Here is a 20,973-nt window from a genome sequence, read left to right as displayed (position 1 = left end):
TGGAAGATATCATTTGTCAATTCAATCAATTAAATCATCAAATGTGAAATCAATGTAATGCCCCAAGTGTGCAAATATAATACAAATGAAACAATTGTAATTGCTTTGGTGTTTATATTTTATTTAATTGAAAAAGATTACTAGTTTACAGTGTTTAAGGTGTACAATAATACAGTACTTGTACATTGTTAAGTGATATAAATGTATTGTATATACTGCAGATAATAAATTGGTAAAATGAAGTGTTCTCTTTTGAAATCAATTGCCCATGCAAGGGGATATTTACTTTCCTCTCTTTCAAATTACATCAATAGACAAACTGCAGTGTGAGACTACAATGAGAAATGTCCTACATTAGGTTACAGAAACCGTCCATGCCATTTTATAACCAAATATCATAGCATACTGATACAATCTACAAGAGAACTATTAATCGGAAACATTGGTTATTTCATTTTCTTTAACTTTTATTTCTGTTCACATTTGGCATTGGGGGCAGCACAATAAAAGTTAAAAATATATGACAAACATTATTTGTTATTGAAACAGTCTCAGTTTAAAAGAAAGAGAATACTTGGTGGGTTTCATGAGGTACTTCCACAAGAATGCAGGTCTACTCCTCTCCTGTTCTCTCCTAGCAAGGAAAACAGGCCTCGTTCACTTTATTGACCACAGCTGAATTCAACAAGAGGTTGCAATTGAACAAACTGTACCCAGCACTCCTATAAACAGAGCAAGGAACACGGAAAATATGTTTTGCAGCGGCCTGAATTCAAAAAAATGTTGGAACAGTTGTCAATACTCATGAAACACTGATAGCACATTCTTTTTAATTAATCAATAAATAGCCACCATTGACTGCCAGGACTTATTCAATGTTGCAAGTCCACGTGTTGTTAAAATTATTCTGAAGGGTCCATTTCACATATTGTAAGGTACCTGCATTTGAGACCCCATCTCTACAGGGGGTCCTCTCCTGCTTTACTTTAATACACCGGGGCGGTCCTGTCCTGTAGTTTTGTATGTTAGCAATTTGGAAGAAACACAGCCTACACATCTACGTAAGCAAGAACCAGCAACAGTAAGATGGAGTGGAGTGGGACATTGAGCTTATAAAATCTGTATTTTATAAAAAGAAAACAAAAAATAATAACATTTTAAACTTCAAATTAAGTTTTCTGTAAACTTATGGGATCATTTTTAATATTAGTGTTTGCTGCCAGCTTCTACCTAACCTAGAATCATCTGGGAATGTAAATAACCTGTCAAACTTCCCCAAATAAGTCTTTCCTCACCTAACAAAATAGTTATCTCCCCAGAAATCTCCCCAATTCCAGGTGTGGTTTATCTCTGAGGGATAGAGGTTGATCAGTTAAGAGTTGGAGCTCCAATTGAGCTGGTGTAATTTGTGTCTAGCGGGTGAAACAGACGAATGCAAGGTATGCATTGACATGCATTCAGCAACAAATTATGTTATTATTGCATGATTTAAATGTATTGTTTGTGTTGATTTAGAAGGGGTGATGTTGTTATTGTATGATTTAAATGTGTTGTTTGTGTTGATTTAGAACGGATGAATGTTTGTTAATGTAAAAACCCCATCCCCCTAAACTCGTGTAAACTCGTCATCTCCAGATTGATTAAGTGTTTGCTAATCCGGAGATGACCACATCTATAAAAACCCGCAGCATTTGCTGACCTGGGTGGGTGCGCAGGAAGGAGGAGCGTGAGCGAGCGAACAAGCAAGCAAGCAAGCAAAGGAGAAAGTATCAAAAGAAAACAGACAATTGCTACTTGTTTGGTGGAGGTATTTGTGTTTATTTGGCTCTGTGAGCAGTGTTTTTTGTTGGATTTTTTATTTATTTGTGTAATAAATACACACACCAGCGCTTCAACCTGCAGTACCTGTGTTCGTGTGTCAACTTCCTGATCTGGGGACTGCCACACGATATGACATAAAAGTTGAGTAACATTAATAGAAATTACTGGAGGGGAAACAAATGCAATTCCCATAATGTATATAAAGACACTTCCTTCTAGATAACATGGGTGTAGGTAAGCTGTGACATATTAGTTTAAACACTTGAATGAATTCCAGTGAAGATAAATAGTTTCTGTTGGAATAACAGTTTCTTCCTGAGTCAAGCTTATACTATTCTCTCAACTAGTCTTAAACGTGATGCACCCCTAGCAAAGACTAACAACAGCCAGGCTGTGATTTTTCTAAGTTTTAAAAAAATATATATATTTAATAATATCAGCAACAAACATCCCGGCTGCAGCTGTAAAATCTAAATTGGATAACTGGATAAGCGGTAAGACCTAGAAGTCATTCGGCAAGAAAATGAGGTGTTAGTATCATGGCAATGTATAATAAATTGTATGTGGAAAAACATGTTGTCTTCTCAAGATGTTAGGCAGATGTACAGACAGAGAGCTCATGTTTCCAGATATATGCAGAACTGTAAGTGTGATACCCATGGGCATGGACAGACAGACAGCCAGGTATATCCGCAGTCCAATTCTCCCATACAACACACATTGCTGTTTCATACCCATGACTTTCTTGTCCTGTCAATAGACTTTCCTCCCCTTTCTGAACCCCCACTCATACAGAAAGATTGACTTCATTTAACATTTCCACGCACCTTTACCTGGGTGCAGGTGCATTGCAGAGAAATGTAATCCTACACTTCCTCATATAGGGATATATATATGTAAATGATGAGATGCATTCAGGGGAAGGACACCCACCCAGTGAAGGTATGCAGGACTCTCCATTACACTTCCTTTACAGTATTTCCTCAAACACCCTTCTAGTATGAGATACGTGCTGCCCTGCTACAATCTGTCCCTGATTTAAAAATCCCCTTTCTAGATCCTTGCCACTTCCTGAACTGGACCAACAGTGGTGCTCATTTTTTCTTAAGTAAAGAGTTTGTTAACTATTTGGAAAACAAACAAACAAAAATATCCCCAGAGACATTTCCCTTACCCTTCTTTCTCTCATTTTCACCTCTTCATTACACTTGTGTTTATTTGTCATCCTTCCTTTTCTTTCACTTTGCTTCATCAATGTGTTATTTATTTACTTATTTTAGTTTTTGTTTCCTTTAAACTTTATGCACTTCACAAACTAGATGCCCCTCTTAGATAATTTGTGCACCTAGTCTGGGGAGGGCTTGTTTAAACTTCTCTTTTAAAAAGCCACCAGGATGTAATGACTGAAATTATTTAATTTGCAAAGTGAATCTAAGCAACAAGGAGAATACAAGATTAACACTCTCTTTTATATTGTATTATGGGGTCTATTTTAAAAATGTAAATCTAGATTTTTCACAACTTTGTCACACTGTATTTGTAATGTTAATACTGTAAGTAAATCCCAGCTGGGTTAACACTGAGTTAAAGAGCAGGGGTATTTACATATGTCACTCTTTAGATCATTGAAATAGATTCCTGGGTGTGTTTTGTCTCATTCGCGATTGCTTTTTCTGCTTTGATCATTATGTATTTATCAGGCTTACTAACTAATGTTTCTCAAAAAGCTCAGGAAAAAAAATGAATTTCTGAACTGAGGTTTAACCTATGGACTAGAGGGATCTTTATTTGACTTTAATGCCCTTTTTGAAGAGTTTTAAAGACCACAAAACTTCTATTTTAAATCTAACAGGCCAGCATATGTGTTGCCAGAGACCCAGATACCATCATTACATAAGCACACAATGTAACCTATATTACCAGTAAAGCAAGAAAAACTGGGTTTTCTGTAACTGCATAAAGTTTCCCTTTTGTCATACAAAATATGTACATCATAATAGCATCTCTAAAAAAAACTTAAAGGAAATTGAATTAGGTGTGAATAGGTGAAGATGATGTCATATAGACAGCATAGCTAGTGGCACACTTATTATCTCATAAGCATGTTCGTATTCGAATTGAAAGGGAACTGGGATTTCCATAAATGCATAAAACACTTATTGCCTCATTGACCTGTTAGTGCTTTTCTTTTGTTTTCTATTTTGAAATTTAAATGGTAGATTAAACTAATCAGACAGGTGTTATGCAACGGATAACCATAAATCAAAATTACAAACACCAACATACTAGTTTTTTTAACGCAGTAATACTTTAGTTTCTTGGTGAACAACCCTCTAAAAATCCCCTTTCTATAGCCTTGCCATTTCCTGAACTGGACCAATAAGTCTGACAGAGATTGTTGCACGCTGACTTTCCTCATCATGCACATTTTTCCTTAAGTAAAGAGTCGAGGTATGACACAGGCCCGGTTTTTGGGATGGAACCGTATAACAGTCTCGCGTTTTGATTGGTTCATGTCTGTCACATGAATTTGTCGTCAAACGAGTGGAAAAGCTTGCAGGCATTTTTAACATTGTGATCAGAGAGAGTGATCTGCTTTCCACTCCACGACCTTGCCATTCAAATATAATGTGGTATTACGCTGTACTGATATAACAAACTATGGGTAATTACTTTATATGAATTATCATGTTATGCACGAATGTAAGAATTAGCTTTCTGTGGTGGTGTACTTTTTTCTTTCAAGTAGCATATATCTATAATCGTTTTTGCGATATATTTTAATATAAAATGTATACACTGTTGCAGTTTTGTTAGAGGATACATTAGTTTATCGCTAATGTAATCACAGTTTTACATATAGACTGCCCCTGTTTTCATTTACGTCGCAAATTTTGGGCCGCTTTGCTTTTCAGATAATGACCCCAATTCTGGGCCGCTTTGGTTTTTAGATATTATTATTATTATTATTATTATTATTATTATTATTATTATTATTATTATCATTATTATTATTATTATTATTTATTTCTTAGCAGACGACCTTATCCAGGGCGACTTACAATTGTTACAAGCTATCACATTATACAGATTTCACATTATTTGTACATACAATTACCCATTTATACAGTTGGGTTTTTACTGGCGCAATCTAGGTAAAGTACCTTGCTCAAGGGTACAACAGCAGTGTCCCCCACTGGGGATTGCTATTCAGATAATGTCCCGTATTCTGGGCCGATTTGGTTTGCAGATAAAACGTTCCAAATTCTGGGCCGCTTTGGTTTTTAGATAACGTCCCAAATTCTGGGCCGCTTTGGTTTTTAGATAACGTTCCAAATTCTGGGCCGCCTTGGTTTTTAGATAACGTCCCAAATTCTGGGCCGCTTTGCATTTTCGAATTCTGCCCAGTTTTGGGGACTCAGCTGACAGCCGAGTTTCTAAGTCATCCATGCAGTTTACCATAAACTGGATCGTGAATTCATTTGAGAGTAACCCTTAGTACATGAATCAAAGTTAATGTATTATGAAAAAACAGAAATAAAATGTAAATGTTAAAAAAAACGTATTTCTTATTACGTGAAGAAACTACATTGCACTGAAATAGATACATGAAAATGAATTAAAGCAGTCGTTTTCCTTTATTAAAGGCTAATATTAAAACACATTTTTGGGAAGGAACATGGTATTCCGAAAAAAGGACATCTAATTTTCTTATGTAACGTCCATCAATATATTGTACTGTTTCAGGTTCTTTTTGGACAGAAATGAGACTGCAACTGTGAGTAGATGAAGGCCGTTTATTTTGACAATAATTAAATAATCACAAAATAAAATCATAAAGTGAGGGAAAGGAGACTGGGAGTCGAAAGTGAAAATAAATGATTGTAGTAATTTTTCTTTTACCCTACCCTTCCCAGTCTTTTCCCCGCCCCTCTTTTGCGCAAAACCTGAACTCCAATTCCCCTCCACACACGTGTACCACCATGCAACCAGGTACGCACACACCACAATGCAACCCCTGCACGCATACACCCACCATGCAACCCCTACATGCACACACCACCATGCAACCCCTGCACGCACACACCACCATGCAACCCCTGCACGCATACACCCACCGTAGCAATTCTTTGCACAATATATTTTCGGGTATTCAGCCCCATTCATGTCTATGGCAGTGTTATAAAACACATTTTCAGGCATATCTCTCGAACCCGAGCACGTAGAACCACCATTCAAAGTGATATAGACTCAGGGGAGCACCCCAAACCACCCCCTAAAAAGGTGTGGTGGTTCACCCAAAAACTCATGTCATGACGAAAAAATTCACTTTGCCAAGCCGTCCTGGCATTTGAACCATGAAAACGGTGACTCCTTGTGCGGGGCCCCATGGGGCCCCAACGCAAAAAAAAAAATCAAGTTCCTAACCCCCACAGAACCCGAGATACGCCCTGTCAAAAATGTCCAAAAACTACCCTTTTCTGGGTCATATCTCCATGACCCTGGGGCCTAGGAACCGGGTTGAACTTCCTAGGGTCATGTCTGGGGGCCCTCTTTCACAGGGAGCCACCCATTTTCAAATGGTACATTTTCAACAAATTTACACATTTTCAGCATGACGGCATGTCAAGGTTGCATTTCCAATAGCTTTTGAGCTCCAGGTTGGCAAAAAAAGTCTAAACTGGTGTCCTTTCTAGCTGGGGACACTTCGCTTGGAGGGATCGACAGGGGCCCCGAGGTGGACCTCCGTACCGATTTTCAAGTCTCGGGGACCCCCGGAACCCGAGATATAGCACCGTGAAAAATGTCTATGGGAAATCCCATTATAAAACCCCTTTGGGGCAACGCCCACCATCTGGCGGTGGGGTGGCGTATGAACCCGTGGCCGATGTCTTTCTTTAGCTAAGACTCTTGTGCACGCAAAGAGTGACCTTCTGAGTTTGTTGGCCCAGGGGTCGTGGAGATACGGGTACGATAAGAGACCACCCCCTTCCCTATGGCAAATCCCATTATAAAAACACCATCGAGGTAAGCCCCGGCAATGGTGGTTGTGGGTCGTACGAGCTCGAAGGAGACCATTTTCTTTAGCTAAGACTGTTGTGCATCTAAAGAGAGTACTAGCGAGTTTGTTGGCCCAGGAATTGTGGACTCATGGGGTACGACTGAGGTACCATTCAGTTGAGCGAAAATTGTAAAGGGGTACTCGAGCTGAAACCTCCAGATAGAAGGGGTACAGTTTCAAAAAAAGGTTGAAAACCCCTGACCTACAGTATAAACTATCAGGAATAGATAAGGGAAATGTTGACTAATACAATACAATAGGATTTATTTGAAGTTGTTGAAGGGCACTGGTCTCTTAAACCCAGAAGTTCTGATAAACCCCTACGCCTCACTATATATTGATGGACATTACATAAGCAAATGAGATGTCCTTTTTTTTTTTTTTTTTTTTTTTTTTTTTGGTATACCATATTCCTAAATGTTTTCTGGGGAGAGTAAAAAATACATTAACTTTGATTCATGTACTAAGGGTTACTCTTAAATGAATTAACGGTCCAGTTTACGGTAAACTGTGCATGGATAACTTAGAAACTCGGCTGTCAGCTGAGCAGAATATCTCAAAAACTGGCCTAAATTCGAAAATGCAGAATTCGGGACGTTATCTAAAAACCAGAGCAGCCCAGAAATTGGGATGTTATCAGAGCGTCCCAGAATTTGGGACGTTATCTAAAAACCAAAGTGACCCAGAATTTGGGATGTTATCTGCAAACCAAATCGGCCCAGAATTTGGAACTTTATCTAAAAAAGAAAGCGGCCCAGAATTTGGGACGTAAACGAAAACAGGGGCAGTCTATATGTAAAACTGTGATTACATTAGCGATAAACTAATGTATCCTCTAACAAAATTGCAACAGTGTATAAAAAAATATATCGCAAAAACGATTATAGATATATGCTACTTGAAAGAAAAAAGTACACCACCACAGAAAGCCAATTCTTACATTCGTGCATAACATGATAATTCATATAAAGTAATTACCCATAGTTTGTTATATCAGTACAGCGTAATACCACATTATATTTTAACGGAAAGGTTGTGAAAAGCAGATCACTCTCTCTCTCTGATTACAATGTTAAAAATGCCTGCAAGCTTTTGGACTCGTGTGACGACATATTCATGTGACAGACATGGACCAATCAAAACGCGAGACTGTTATGCGGTTCCATCCCAAAAACCGGGCCTGTGTCATACCTCAAGAAAAGAGAACGAGAAACATTAATAAAATAAAAAACAAAAGCTGCAACGAGGATGGGATTTGAACCCACGCATGCAGAGCACAAGGGATTAGCAGTCCATCGCCTTAACCACTCGGCCGCCTCGTCCCCGAAAACCGGTTGCTCAAACCAAAGAGGATGAAACGCTCACTATTTGTTCACAGCGCGGGTGTAGAAGCCGTCTAATCTGTCCTAAGGAGCAGTTTATTATGGCAGTTTATTATGCTTCATTGGCTGTCATTGGTCAAGGCTTGGGGGCTGTTCCGTTTTTGATGTTTCAGTATTGATAGCAAAGAATTTCCTGTCCAGCCGTGCAGATTCGGCGCTCTCACCGCTGAGGCCGGGGTTCGATTCCCGATCATGGAAGGTTTTTTTTATTGCCTATCATTATTCCGATTAAAACCACTCTTTTACTCTTCATTAAATATGTAAATATGTCTAATTCTTGGCTGTGGCCCGACTGCATTCAATTCAAAGCACACCCTTTATATTATTACAGAGACTGTGCACATTGATTCGCAACCTCTTTTGGCATTATCTTCTTCTCAGTCTGCAGAAAAGGATTTTACAATTGCTCCTTACAAGTGAGAGGACAGCTATGGTTTAACCACCCCCCTCTACACAATCACACAGTTCACACAATAAGTACCGACTAAAAAGAGGAATTATCCTATGCAGCCTCTCATTCAGTGCTCCAGTGCTGTGACGCGCAGCAAATCGGTAGGTGCGTTCAAGTGCCTGTAACTCAAAAACGGAAAGGGCTAGGCACGCAGTCTACATACCAAACGAGAGGAGGCTCCGCGATTTCCCCTGATATCTAACATGCCCAGGTGTCATGTTCCTAGAATAAACTACAGCGTCCGGAATACAGTGGTGCCTTCACTTGCTAGGAGACAGCTAGGCGAATTCGTATTTGAAAGTGTATTTTCACTTATAAAGATGCAATGTGTTTAATTTTTAAGGACATGTTTATTATTTTAAATTAGCAATACCGATGTTATTAAAACCGTTTCTAAATATACATGTGTAATACATATATTGTCAATGAACATGTGTCTTATTATTTCAATGTGAGCAGTGTTTGTGGTGCACGGTTGGGTGCTGATTGTGCAGTTCTCCAAACCTGCTGCCAGCTGCCAGTATGAACCAAGAAATGAAACGTCGCATTTTGGATTCAAACTGGAGAAATGGTTGTTGTTGGATTGTGTGCAATCAGAACGGGGAGAACGCCTTGTGGTCCATTCCTCACAAGGGTGCTCTGCAGCGGTTCCATGGTGTAATGGTTAGCACTCTGGACTCTGAATCCAGCGATCCGAGTTCAAATCTCTGTGGGGCCTGTATTTAACCATATGTTTTGATCATGTGAACTACCAAATGTCATATGTCTGGACCACAAGGGTACAATCGGTCATATAAAATACAATGCAGATTCCGATATCTGAGCTCGGAAAGTGTTTAATAACAAGTAATGTGTATTTCCAAGTGTTTCAGTTTCATTTCAGAAATGCCCCGCGCTTAATTTTAGTCCTGCATTGTAGTAGAGAACGACAGTAGCGAAGCCAATAATGTCCCTGATACGTTTCATTGCATGGCGTTTCACAGGGCGTCGTGGCTTAGATTGTTAAAGCGACGGTCTAGTTAACAGGAGATCCTGGGTTCAAATCCCAGCGGTGCCTTTTGTCGTACTTTTTCTTCAGCACCTCAAAGTTTAGGCTGTGTTTGTGTCACATTTTGTGACTGTGGGGAGCACCTCCAACACAGACAAATACTTTCCTATAGTCGCAGGATAAACACTTTTGTAAAAAGAGAACGAGAAACAGTAATAATAATTTTAAAAAAAACACTGCGTCAAGGATGTGATTCAAACCAACGCGTGCACCGCAAAATGGATTAATAGTCCATCGCCTAAACCACTCGGCCACCTCGTCCTCAAAAATCTGTCGCTCAAACCAGAGGATGAAACACTCACTATTTGTTCACAGCACGGGTGTAGATGCCGTCTAATTTGTCCTAAGGAGCACAATTATGCCAGTGCGCCAGAGGTTTAAACAATAGCTAGCAAGAAACCTGTCCCTGGAATATGAACGGATGTGGTTTCAGATCTTGCTGCATCAGATAGTTTCAGCCATTGTGAAGTATTGAAAATGTTTGAAAGAAAAGCAAAATATCCAGAGCATCCCTGCAACGTGAAACTGACATTGGTGATTGATTCCATGGTGTAATGGTTAGCACTCTGGACTTTGAATCCAGTGATCTGAGTTCAAATCTCTGGTGGTCTAGTGGTTAGGATTCAGTGCTTTCACTGCCACGGCGTGGGGCCGATTCCTGGTCAGGGAAGTTATTTTTTTTCCCATTATTATTCCGATTAAAACCACTCTATTACTCTTCGTTAATCAGATGTACATATGTCTATTTCTTGGCTGTGGCCCGACTGCTTTCAATTAAAAGCGCACCCTTTATATTATTAGAGACTGTGCACATTGATTGGCAGCCCTGACCATGTGCTTTCTCAACCATAATATCTCTATCACAATGTATCAATCTGTTTGTACCCACAGACAAAGAAAATGACCTACAAGTCTGAGAAGTCACGACGAGAGGTATTCGCTGTGAACATTTCAAGTTACTGATGATGGGGAGCCTGAGCAGTTTGTGGCAAACTCTTTACAAATAATTAGAGCAAGCCGTTGCAACTTCAGTGATACGCAAACTGGGGATGTTTGTAAGGTCTACATTTGAACTGCATTTCCCCCTGCAATCTGCAGGTCTCTGTTTTACAATAGCCGTTTAAGATTGCACACAGCTACTGCTACAGCTGATGGTCCCAACTGAATCACTGGTACTTGAGATGAAAAGGTTGAAAAGCACTGTACTATATCATAAGAAAATAAACAAGCATCATTTTAAACCATTTATTGAAAAGAATAACATAGGATACAGTGCGATTAAACCCCTCATACCCTGTCCCATGTGATTACAGTGTGATTAAACCCATCATACACTGTCCCATGTGGATACAGTGCGATTAAACCCATCATACACTGTCCCATGTGATTACAGTGTGATTAAACCCATCATACACTGTCCCATGTGGATACAGTGCGATTAAACCCATCATACACTGTCCCATGTGAATACAGTGCGATTAAACCCATCATACACTGTCCCATGTGATTACAGTGTGATTAAACCCATCATACACTGTCCCATGTGGATACAGTGCGATTAAACCCATCATACACTGTCCTATGTGATTACAGTGTGATTAAACCCATCATACACTGTCCCATGTGATTACAGTGTGATTAAACCCATCATACACTGTCCCATGTGGATACAGTGCGATTAAACCCATCATACACTGTCCCATGTGAATACAGTGTGATTAAACCCATCATACACTGTGCCATGTGGATACAGTGCGATTAAATCCATCATACACTGTCCCATGTGAATACAGTGCGATTAAATCCATCATACACTGTCCCATGTGATTACAGTGTGATTAAACCCATTATACACTGTCCCATGTGGATACAGTGCGATTAAACCCATCATACACTGTCCCATGTGGATACAGTGCGATTAAACCCATCATACACTGTCCCATGTGGATACAGTGCGACTAAACCCATCATACACTGTCCCATGTGGATACAGTGCGATTAAACCCATCATACACTGTCCCATGTGATTACTCACATTTTTTCAGTCGCCTCGGGCAGTGAGTATATGATACTCCGAGATGCGTTTTGGATTGAGTCGGTCGATCGATTTCAGTCGGCTCACAAGGTTTAAACATGTATCTCAAATGACCACATGGGACAGTGTATGACAGCCTATAATGATGTGAATGATTGCGTGCAATTCATCTCGATGGGACGGAAAGTGCGTGTCTCGGCCTTCAAACCTTAAGTTCTTAGTGCATACTCAATGATCTTCTGAGCTCTGTGCAATACTAATACATAATCAATGATCTTCCCAGCTCTGTGCAATACTAAAACATAATCAAAGATCTTCCCAGCTCTGTGCAACACTAATACATAATCAATGATCTTCTGAGCTCTGTGCAATACTAATACATAATCAATGATCTTCTGAGCGTTGTGCAATACTAATACATAATCAATGATCTTCTGAGCTCTGTGCAATACTAATACATAATCAATGATCTTCTGAGCTCTGTGCAATACTAATACATAATCAATGATCTTCTGAGCTCTGTGCAATACACATTGGATTCCCATTAACACTTCCTCCCATCAGCTTAACACAATCTTTGAGAAGCGGTTTGCTGGAATAGTTTGTCAGCGTGGTGAACAACCTTAAGAGGAACTAGAACAGAACCACAGACAACTCTGCAAAAAGACAGAATTCAAGAGAAATGAGTCTGTGGGTTAATAGCATGGGGAAGGCAGATTGATACAGTATATTACTCAGAAGGGTTTTACTCCTTGTCACCCCTGGTCAGAAACAGATGTGTGAACAGCAGTGTGGAGCACAGTAGTGGTCAGGGCTCTGCACTCCTGACCGGAGGGTCATGGGTTCATATCCCAGGTGGGGACCCTGCTGCTGTACCCTTCAGCAAGGTACTTTACCTAGACTACTCCAGTAAAAAAAACATAGTTGAATAAAATGGGTACCAGAATTTGTAAGTAAACATAATGTGATTGTTTTGTAACAATTGTACTGTAAGTTGCCCTGGATAAGGGTGTCTGCTAATAAATCTAATAATAATAATAATACAATAATAACATGAGCAGTCACTCCCACCACAGGATGACTGACAGGCATTGCCAAAGGGTATACAGAGGCTCTTCACTGCTCTGGTTTGACACTTCAGTGCAGGAGAGGGCAGTCACAGCTACTTCAACCTGCACACAATGATGCTTCAAGGAGGAAAGGCTCACCTAGTCAATATCATACTGGTGTGTGTCGTAGGTAAGTAGACATAACATGATGGAACACAGGGGTTCTGGTTCATTTAAACATTACCTTTCTAATTTCAACTAACAATAGAACTGCTCTGTTATTTTGAAATGTACATTTTTCAAAATAAACAGTTATTGTTCTCTGCAATTAATTCTTCTGGTTTTATTGTTAAAAAATTATTTCAAATTGTAGGAAATATAATTTATTTTTATTTATTTATTTTTTACTACTAATAATTGATATATTTCTTCAATATTTCTTTCTATTGTTTATCAGGTATGACACAAGGAGACGCAGTCCATCAATTACCTTCAATTCACTTGACAGAAAATGAGAAAAGTATATTATTTTGCCAGTATGAAACTTCAGGCAGCCCGGACCTCTTCTGGTACTTCCAGGAACACAATAAAGCTCCAGAGCGCTTGCTCAATGAGTACCTAAACGATAATCCAATATTTAAAGAGCGTTTCTCTGCATCTCATGACAAGAGTGAGAAGACCTTTAATCTGACTCTCTCTGCAGCTGTGCTGTCTGACTCTGCCACATACTTCTGTGCTCTGAAGCCCACACTGTGTCAGTCTGTATCTCACCTATACAAAAACTTCATGCTGCTTCCTCTTGTACTGGACTGTCCAGCATGTGTTCTCATAGCAAGACATCCTTATTGCAATTTATACACACTTACTAATCATATTAATGTTACACTCATTTAATCACACCATGTGTCTGTATCAAGTAGGACACGTTATGTCCTTGCTGACAGTGATGTTGTAAACACCAAATAATACACCCGTATCTCCATGCATTTCTAATCAATGTCAGGCTATTTAGTTTCTGCATTCAAACCTGACTCTCGGTTGCCATGCCATGGGTGACTTCTGTCACCTTTAGCTTCCTTATACTTTACTGTGAAAAGGAGGTGTACCGATATTTAGGAATGACTAGAGAAGGGAGGAGGAGTCACTCACAACTCGAGAAGGAGGGGCGCGCGCCTCAAAGAGGAGTGAGGCGTGACAAGAGGAGTGTTGTGTGCGAAAGGGTCGTTTTTTTGACAGATTGCTTTTGGACATGATCTTGCTCTGGCAGTAAAAGAGTTAAAGGAACAATTCTTTATTACAATATACATGTGGTCTTGTGTTGCTTTTTAATTGTGGGAGAAGTACAGTCGTGGACAAGTACAGCGCAGTTAGAAGCAGAAAGGAGGAATTACATCTTTAAATCTGGAGTTGCTTTAATCAGAAAACATTGCAGCTTAAAGCCTTGCAGCTGCGTGTATTTTTCTGATAAGCTGAAACTCGGAGCAGCTGATTCAAATCCCGCGGCGTTCTGGGACACGGGGGAGGAGCGGAGCACGCAACACAAACACAAACAAACAAAAGGCAGACAGGCTTCCCAGCGACAGCGTGTGGAAGCGACATCGTGGGAGAAGTACAGTCGTGGACAAGTACAGCGCAGTTAGAAGCAGAAAGGAGGAATTACATCTTTAAATCTGGAGTTGCTTTAATCAGAAAACATTGCAGCTTAAAGCCTTGCAGCTGCGTGTATTTTTCTGATAAGCTGAAACTCGGAGCAGCTGATTCAAATCCCGCGGCGTTCTGGGACACAGGGGAGGAGCGGAGCACGCAGCACAAACACAAACAAACAAAAGGCAGACAGGCTTCCCAGCGACAGCGTGTGGAAGCGACATCGTGGGAGAAGTACAGTCGTGGACAAGTACAGCGCAGTTAGAAGCAGAAAGGAGGAATTACATCTTTAAATCTGGAGTTGCTTTAATCAGAAAACATTGCAGCTTAAAGCCTTGCAGCTGCGTGTATTTTTCTGATAAGCTGAAACTCGGAGCAGCTGATTCAAATCCCGCGGCGTTCTGGGACACGGGGGAGGAGCGGAGCACGCAGCACAAACACAAACAAACAAAAGGCAGACAGGCTTCCCAGCGACAGCGTGTGGAAGCGACATCGTGGGAGAAGTACAGTCGTGGACAAGTACAGCGCAGTTAGAAGCAGAAAGGAGGAATTACATCTTTAAATCTGGAGTTGCTTTAATCAGAAAACATTGCAGCTTAAAGCCTTGCAGCTGCGTGTATTTTTCTGATAAGCTGAAACTCGGAGCAGCTGATTCAAATCCCGCGGCGTTCTGGGACACGGGGGAGGAGCGGAGCACGCAGCACAAACACAAACAAACAAAAGGCAGACAGGCTTCCCAGCGACAGCGTGTGGAAGCGACATCGTGGGAGAAGTACAGTCGTGGACAAGTACAGCCCAGTTAGAAGCAGAAAGGAGGAATTACATCTTTAAATCTGGAGTTGCTTTAATCAGAAAACATTGCAGCTTAAAGCCTTGCAGCTGCGTGTATTTTTCTGATAAGCTGAAACTCGGAGCAGCTGATTCAAATCCCGCGGCGTTCTGGGACACGGGGGAGGAGCGGAGCACGCAGCACAAACACAAACAAACAAAAGGCAGACAGGCTTCCCAGCGACAGCGTGTGGAAGCGACATCGTGGGAGAAGTACAGTCGTGGACAAGTACAGCGCAGTTAGAAGCAGAAAGGAGGAATTACATCTTTAAATCTGGAGTTGCTTTAATCAGAAAACATTGCAGCTTAAAGCCTTGCAGCTGCGTGTATTTTTCTGATAAGCTGAAACTCGGAGCAGCTGATTCAAATCCCGCGGCGTTCTGGGACACGGGGGAGGAGCGGAGCACGCAGCACAAACACAAACAAACAAAAGGCAGACAGGCTTCCCAGCGACAGCGTGTGGAAGCGACATCGTGGGAGAAGTACAGTCGTGGACAAGTACAGCCCAGTTAGAAGCAGAAAGGAGGAATTACATCTTTAAATCTGGAGTTGCTTTAATCAGAAAACATTGCAGCTTAAAGCCTTGCAGCTGCGTGTATTTTTCTGATAAGCTGAAACTCGGAGCAGCTGATTCAAATCCCGCGGCGTTCTGGGACACGGGGGAGGAGCGGAGCACGCAGCACAAACACAAACAAACAAAAGGCAGACAGGCTTCCCAGCGACAGCGTGTGGAAGCGACATCGTGGGAGAAGTACAGTCGTGGACAAGTACAGCGCAGTTAGAAGCAGAAAGGAGGAATTACATCTTTAAATCTGGAGTTGCTTTAATCAGAAAACATTGCAGCTTAAAGCCTTGCAGCTGCGTGTATTTTTCTGATAAGCTGAAACTCGGAGCAGCTGATTCAAATCCCGCGGCGTTCTGGGACACAGGGGAGGAGCGGAGCACGCAGCACAAACACAAACAAACAAAAGGCAGACAGGCTTCCCAGCGACATCGTGGGAGAAGTACAGTCGTGGACAAGTACAGCGCAGTTAGAAGCAGAAAGGAGGAATTACATCTTTAAATCTGGAGTTGCTTTAATCAGAAAACATTGCAGCTTAAAGCCTTGCAGCTGCGTGTATTTTTCTGATAAGCTGAAACTCGGAGCAGCTGATTCAAATCCCGCGGCGTTCTGGGACACAGGGGAGGAGCGGAGCACGCAGCACAAACACAAACAAACAAAAGGCAGACAGGCTTCCCAGCGACAGCGTGTGGAAGCGACATCGTGGGAGAAGTACAGTCGTGGACAAGTACAGCGCAGTTAGAAGCAGAAAGGAGGAATTACATCTTTAAATCTGGAGTTGCTTTAATCAGAAAACATTGCAGCTTAAAGCCTTGCAGCTGCGTGTATTTTTCTGATAAGCTGAAACTCGGAGCAGCTGATTCAAATCCCGCGGCGTTCTGGGACACGGGGGAGGAGCGGAGCACGCAGCACAAACACAAACAAACAAAAGGCAGACAGGCTTCCCAGCGACAGCGTGTGGAAGCGACATCGTGGGAGAAGTACAGTCGTGGACAAGTACAGCCCAGTTAGAAGCAGAAAGGAGGAATTACATCTTTAAATCTGGAGTTGCTTTAATCAGAAAACATTGCAGCTTAAAGCCTTGCAGCTGCGTGTATTTTTCTGATAAGCTGAAACTCGGAGCAGCTGATTCAAATCCCGCGGCGTTCTGGGACACGGGGGAGGAGCGGAGCACGCAGCACAAACACAAACAAACAAAAGGCAGACAGGCTTCCCAGCGACAGCGTGTGGAAGCGACATCGTGGGAGAAGTACAGTCGTGGACAAGTACAGCGCAGTTAGAAGCAGAAAGGAGGAATTACATCTTTAAATCTGGAGTTGCTTTAATCAGAAAACATTGCAGCTTAAAGCCTTGCAGCTGCGTGTATTTTTCTGATAAGCTGAAACTCGGAGCAGCTGATTCAAATCCCGCGGCGTTCTGGGACACAGGGGAGGAGCGGAGCACGCAGCACAAACACAAACAAACAAAAGGCAGACAGGCTTCCCAGCGACAGCGTGTGGAAGCGACATCGTGGGAGAAGTACAGTCGTGGACAAGTACAGCGCAGTTAGAAGCAGAAAGGAGGAATTACATCTTTAAATCTGGAGTTGCTTTAATCAGAAAACATTGCAGCTTAAAGCCTTGCAGCTGCGTGTATTTTTCTGATAAGCTGAAACTCGGAGCAGCTGATTCAAATCCCGCGGCGTTCTGGGACACGGGGGAGGAGCGGAGCACGCAGCACAAACACAAACAAACAAAAGGCAGACAGGCTTCCCAGCGACAGCGTGTGGAAGCGACATCGTGGGAGAAGTACAGTCGTGGACAAGTACAGCCCAGTTAGAAGCAGAAAGGAGGAATTACATCTTTAAATCTGGAGTTGCTTTAATCAGAAAACAATGCAGCTTAAAGCCTTGCAGCTGCATGTATTTTTCTGATAAGCTGAAACTCGGAGCAGCTGATTCAAATCCCGCGGCGTTCTGGGACACGGGGGAGGAGCGGAGCACGCAGCACAAACACAAACAAACAAAAGGCAGACAGGCTTCCCAGCGACAGCGTGTGGAAGCGACATCGTGGGAGAAATACAGTCGTGGACAAGTACAGCGCAGTTAGAAGCAGAAAGGAGGAATTACATCTTTAAATCTGGAGTTGCTTTAATCAGAAAACATTGCAGCTTAAAGCCTTGCAGCTGCGTGTATTTTTCTGATAAGCTGAAACTCGGAGCAGCTGATTCAAATCCCGCGGCGTTCTGGGACACGGGGGAGGAGCGGAGCACGCAGCACAAACACAAACAAACAAAAGGCAGACAGGCTTCCCAGCGACAGCGTGTGGAAGCGACATCGTGGGAGAAGTACAGTCGTGGACAAGTACAGCGCAGTTAGAAGCAGAAAGGAGGAATTACATCTTTAAATCTGGAGTTGCTTTAATCAGAAAACATTGCAGCTTAAAGCCTTGCAGCTGCGTGTATTTTTCTGATAAGCTGAAACTCGGAGCAGCTGATTCAAATCCCGCGGCGTTCTGGGACACGGGGGAGGAGCGGAGCACGCAGCACAAACACAAACAAACAAAAGGCAGACAGGCTTCCCAGCGACAGCGTGTGGAAGCGACATCGTGGGAGAAGTACAGTCGTGGACAAGTACAGCCCAGTTAGAAGCAGAAAGGAGGAATTACATCTTTAAATCTGGAGTTGCTTTAATCAGAAAACATTGCAGCTTAAAGCCTTGCAGCTGCGTGTATTTTTCTGATAAGCTGAAACTCGGAGCAGCTGATTCAAATCCCGCGGCGTTCTGGGACACGGGGGAGGAGCGGAGCACGCAGCACAAACACAAACAAACAAAAGGCAGACAGGCTTCCCAGCGACAGCGTGTGGAAGCGACATCGTGGGAGAAGTACAGTCGTGGACAAGTACAGCGCAGTTAGAAGCAGAAAGGAGGAATTACATCTTTAAATCTGGAGTTGCTTTAATCAGAAAACATTGCAGCTTAAAGCCTTGCAGCTGCGTGTATTTTTCTGATAAGCTGAAACTCGGAGCAGCTGATTCAAATCCCGCGGCGTTCTGGGACACGGGGGAGGAGCGGAGCACGCAGCACAAACACAAACAAACAAAAGGCAGACAGGCTTCCCAGCGACAGCGTGTGGAAGCGACATCGTGGGAGAAGTACAGTCGTGGACAAGTACAGCGCAGTTAGAAGCAGAAAGGAGGAATTACATCTTTAAATCTGGAGTTGCTTTAATCAGAAAACATTGCAGCTTAAAGCCTTGCAGCTGCGTGTATTTTTCTGATAAGCTGAAACTCGGAGCAGCTGATTCAAATCCCGCGGCGTTCTGGGACACGGGGGAGGAGCGGAGCACGCAGCACAAACACAAACAAACAAAAGGCAGACAGGCTTCCCAGCGACAGCGTGTGGAAGCGACATCGTGGGAGAAGTACAGTCGTGGACAAGTACAGCCCAGTTAGAAGCAGAAAGGAGGAATTACATCTTTAAATCTGGAGTTGCTTTAATCAGAAAACATTGCAGCTTAAAGCCTTGCAGCTGCGTGTATTTTTCTGATAAGCTGAAACTCGGAGCAGCTGATTCAAATCCCGCGGCGTTCTGGGACACGGGGGAGGAGCGGAGCACGCAGCACAAACACAAACAAACAAAAGGCAGACAGGCTTCCCAGCGACAGCGTGTGGAAGCGACATCGTGGGAGAAGTACAGTCGTGGACAAGTACAGCGCAGTTAGAAGCAGAAAGGAGGAATTACATCTTTAAATCTGGAGTTGCTTTAATCAGAAAACATTGCAGCTTAAAGCCTTGCAGCTGCGTGTATTTTTCTGATAAGCTGAAACTCGGAGCAGCTGATTCAAATCCCGCGGCGTTCTGGGACACAGGGGAGGAGCGGAGCACGCAGCACAAACACAAACAAACAAAAGGCAGACAGGCTTCCCAGCGACAGCGTGTGGAAGCGACATCGTGGGAGAAGTACAGTCGTGGACAAGTACAGCGCAGTTAGAAGCAGAAAGGAGGAATTACATCTTTAAATCTGGAGTTGCTTTAATCAGAAAACATTGCAGCTTAAAGCCTTGCAGCTGCGTGTATTTTTCTGATAAGCTGAAACTCGGAGCAGCTGATTCAAATCCCGCGGCGTTCTGGGACACAGGGGAGGAGCGGAGCACGCAGCACAAACACAAACAAACAAAAGGCAGACAGGCTTCCCAGCGACATCGTGGGAGAAGTACAGTCGTGGACAAGTACAGCGCAGTTAGAAGCAGAAAGGAGGAATTACATCTTTAAATCTGGAGTTGCTTTAATCAGAAAACATTGCAGCTTAAAGCCTTGCAGCTGCGTGTATTTTTCTGATAAGCTGAAACTCGGAGCAGCTGATTCAAATCCCGCGGCGTTCTGGGACACAGGGGAGGAGCGGAGCACGCAGCACAAACACAAACAAACAAAAGGCAGACAGGCTTCCCAGCGACAGCGTGTGGAAGCGACATCGTGGGAGAAGTACAGTCGTGGACAAGTACAGCGCAGTTAGAAGCAGAAAGGAGGAATTACATCTTTAAATCTGGAGTTGCTTTAATCAGAAAACATTGCAGCTTAAAGCCTTGCAGCTGCGTGTATTTTTCTGATAAGCTGAAACTCGGAGCAGCTGATTCAAATCCCGCGGCGTTCTGGGACACGGGGGAGGAGCGGAGCACGCAGCACAAACACAAACAAACAAAAGGCAGACAGGCTTCCCAGCGACAGCGTGTGGAAGCGACATCGTGGGAGAAGTACAGTCGTGGACAAGTACAGCCCAGTTAGAAGCAGAAAGGAGGAATTACATCTTTAAATCTGGAGTTGCTTTAATCAGAAAACATTGCAGCTTAAAGCCTTGCAGCTGCGTGTATTTTTCTGATAAGCTGAAACTCGGAGCAGCTGATTCAAATCCCGCGGCGTTCTGGGACACGGGGGAGGAGCGGAGCACGCAGCACAAACACAAACAAACAAAAGGCAGACAGGCTTCCCAGCAACAGCGTGTGGAAGCGACATCGTGGGAGAAGTACAGTCGTGGACAAGTACAGCGCAGTTAGAAGCAGAAAGGAGGAATTACATCTTTAAATCTGGAGTTGCTTTAATCAGAAAACATTGCAG

General features: G+C 42.6%; 2 non-coding genes across 2 annotated transcripts; one reads left to right on the top strand and one right to left on the bottom strand.

The window, feature by feature from the left end:
- Positions 1 to 8,123: 8,123 nt before the first annotated feature.
- trnas-gcu (transfer RNA serine (anticodon GCU)) lies at positions 8,124 to 8,205 on the bottom strand. Its single transcript has one exon. It is a non-coding gene; the product is annotated as a tRNA-Ser (tRNA).
- Positions 8,206 to 9,362: 1,157 nt separating this feature from the next.
- trnaq-cug (transfer RNA glutamine (anticodon CUG)) lies at positions 9,363 to 9,434 on the top strand. Its single transcript has one exon. It is a non-coding gene; the product is annotated as a tRNA-Gln (tRNA).
- The last annotated feature ends 11,539 nt before the right edge of the window (positions 9,435 to 20,973 follow it).

This window comes from Acipenser ruthenus, chromosome 11 (assembly GCF_902713425.1).
Source record: "Acipenser ruthenus chromosome 11, fAciRut3.2 maternal haplotype, whole genome shotgun sequence".
Taxonomy (NCBI): domain Eukaryota; kingdom Metazoa; phylum Chordata; class Actinopteri; order Acipenseriformes; family Acipenseridae; genus Acipenser; species Acipenser ruthenus.
Note: the sequence above shows the minus strand (reverse complement) of the source record. Positions and strands in the feature narration are given on the sequence as shown.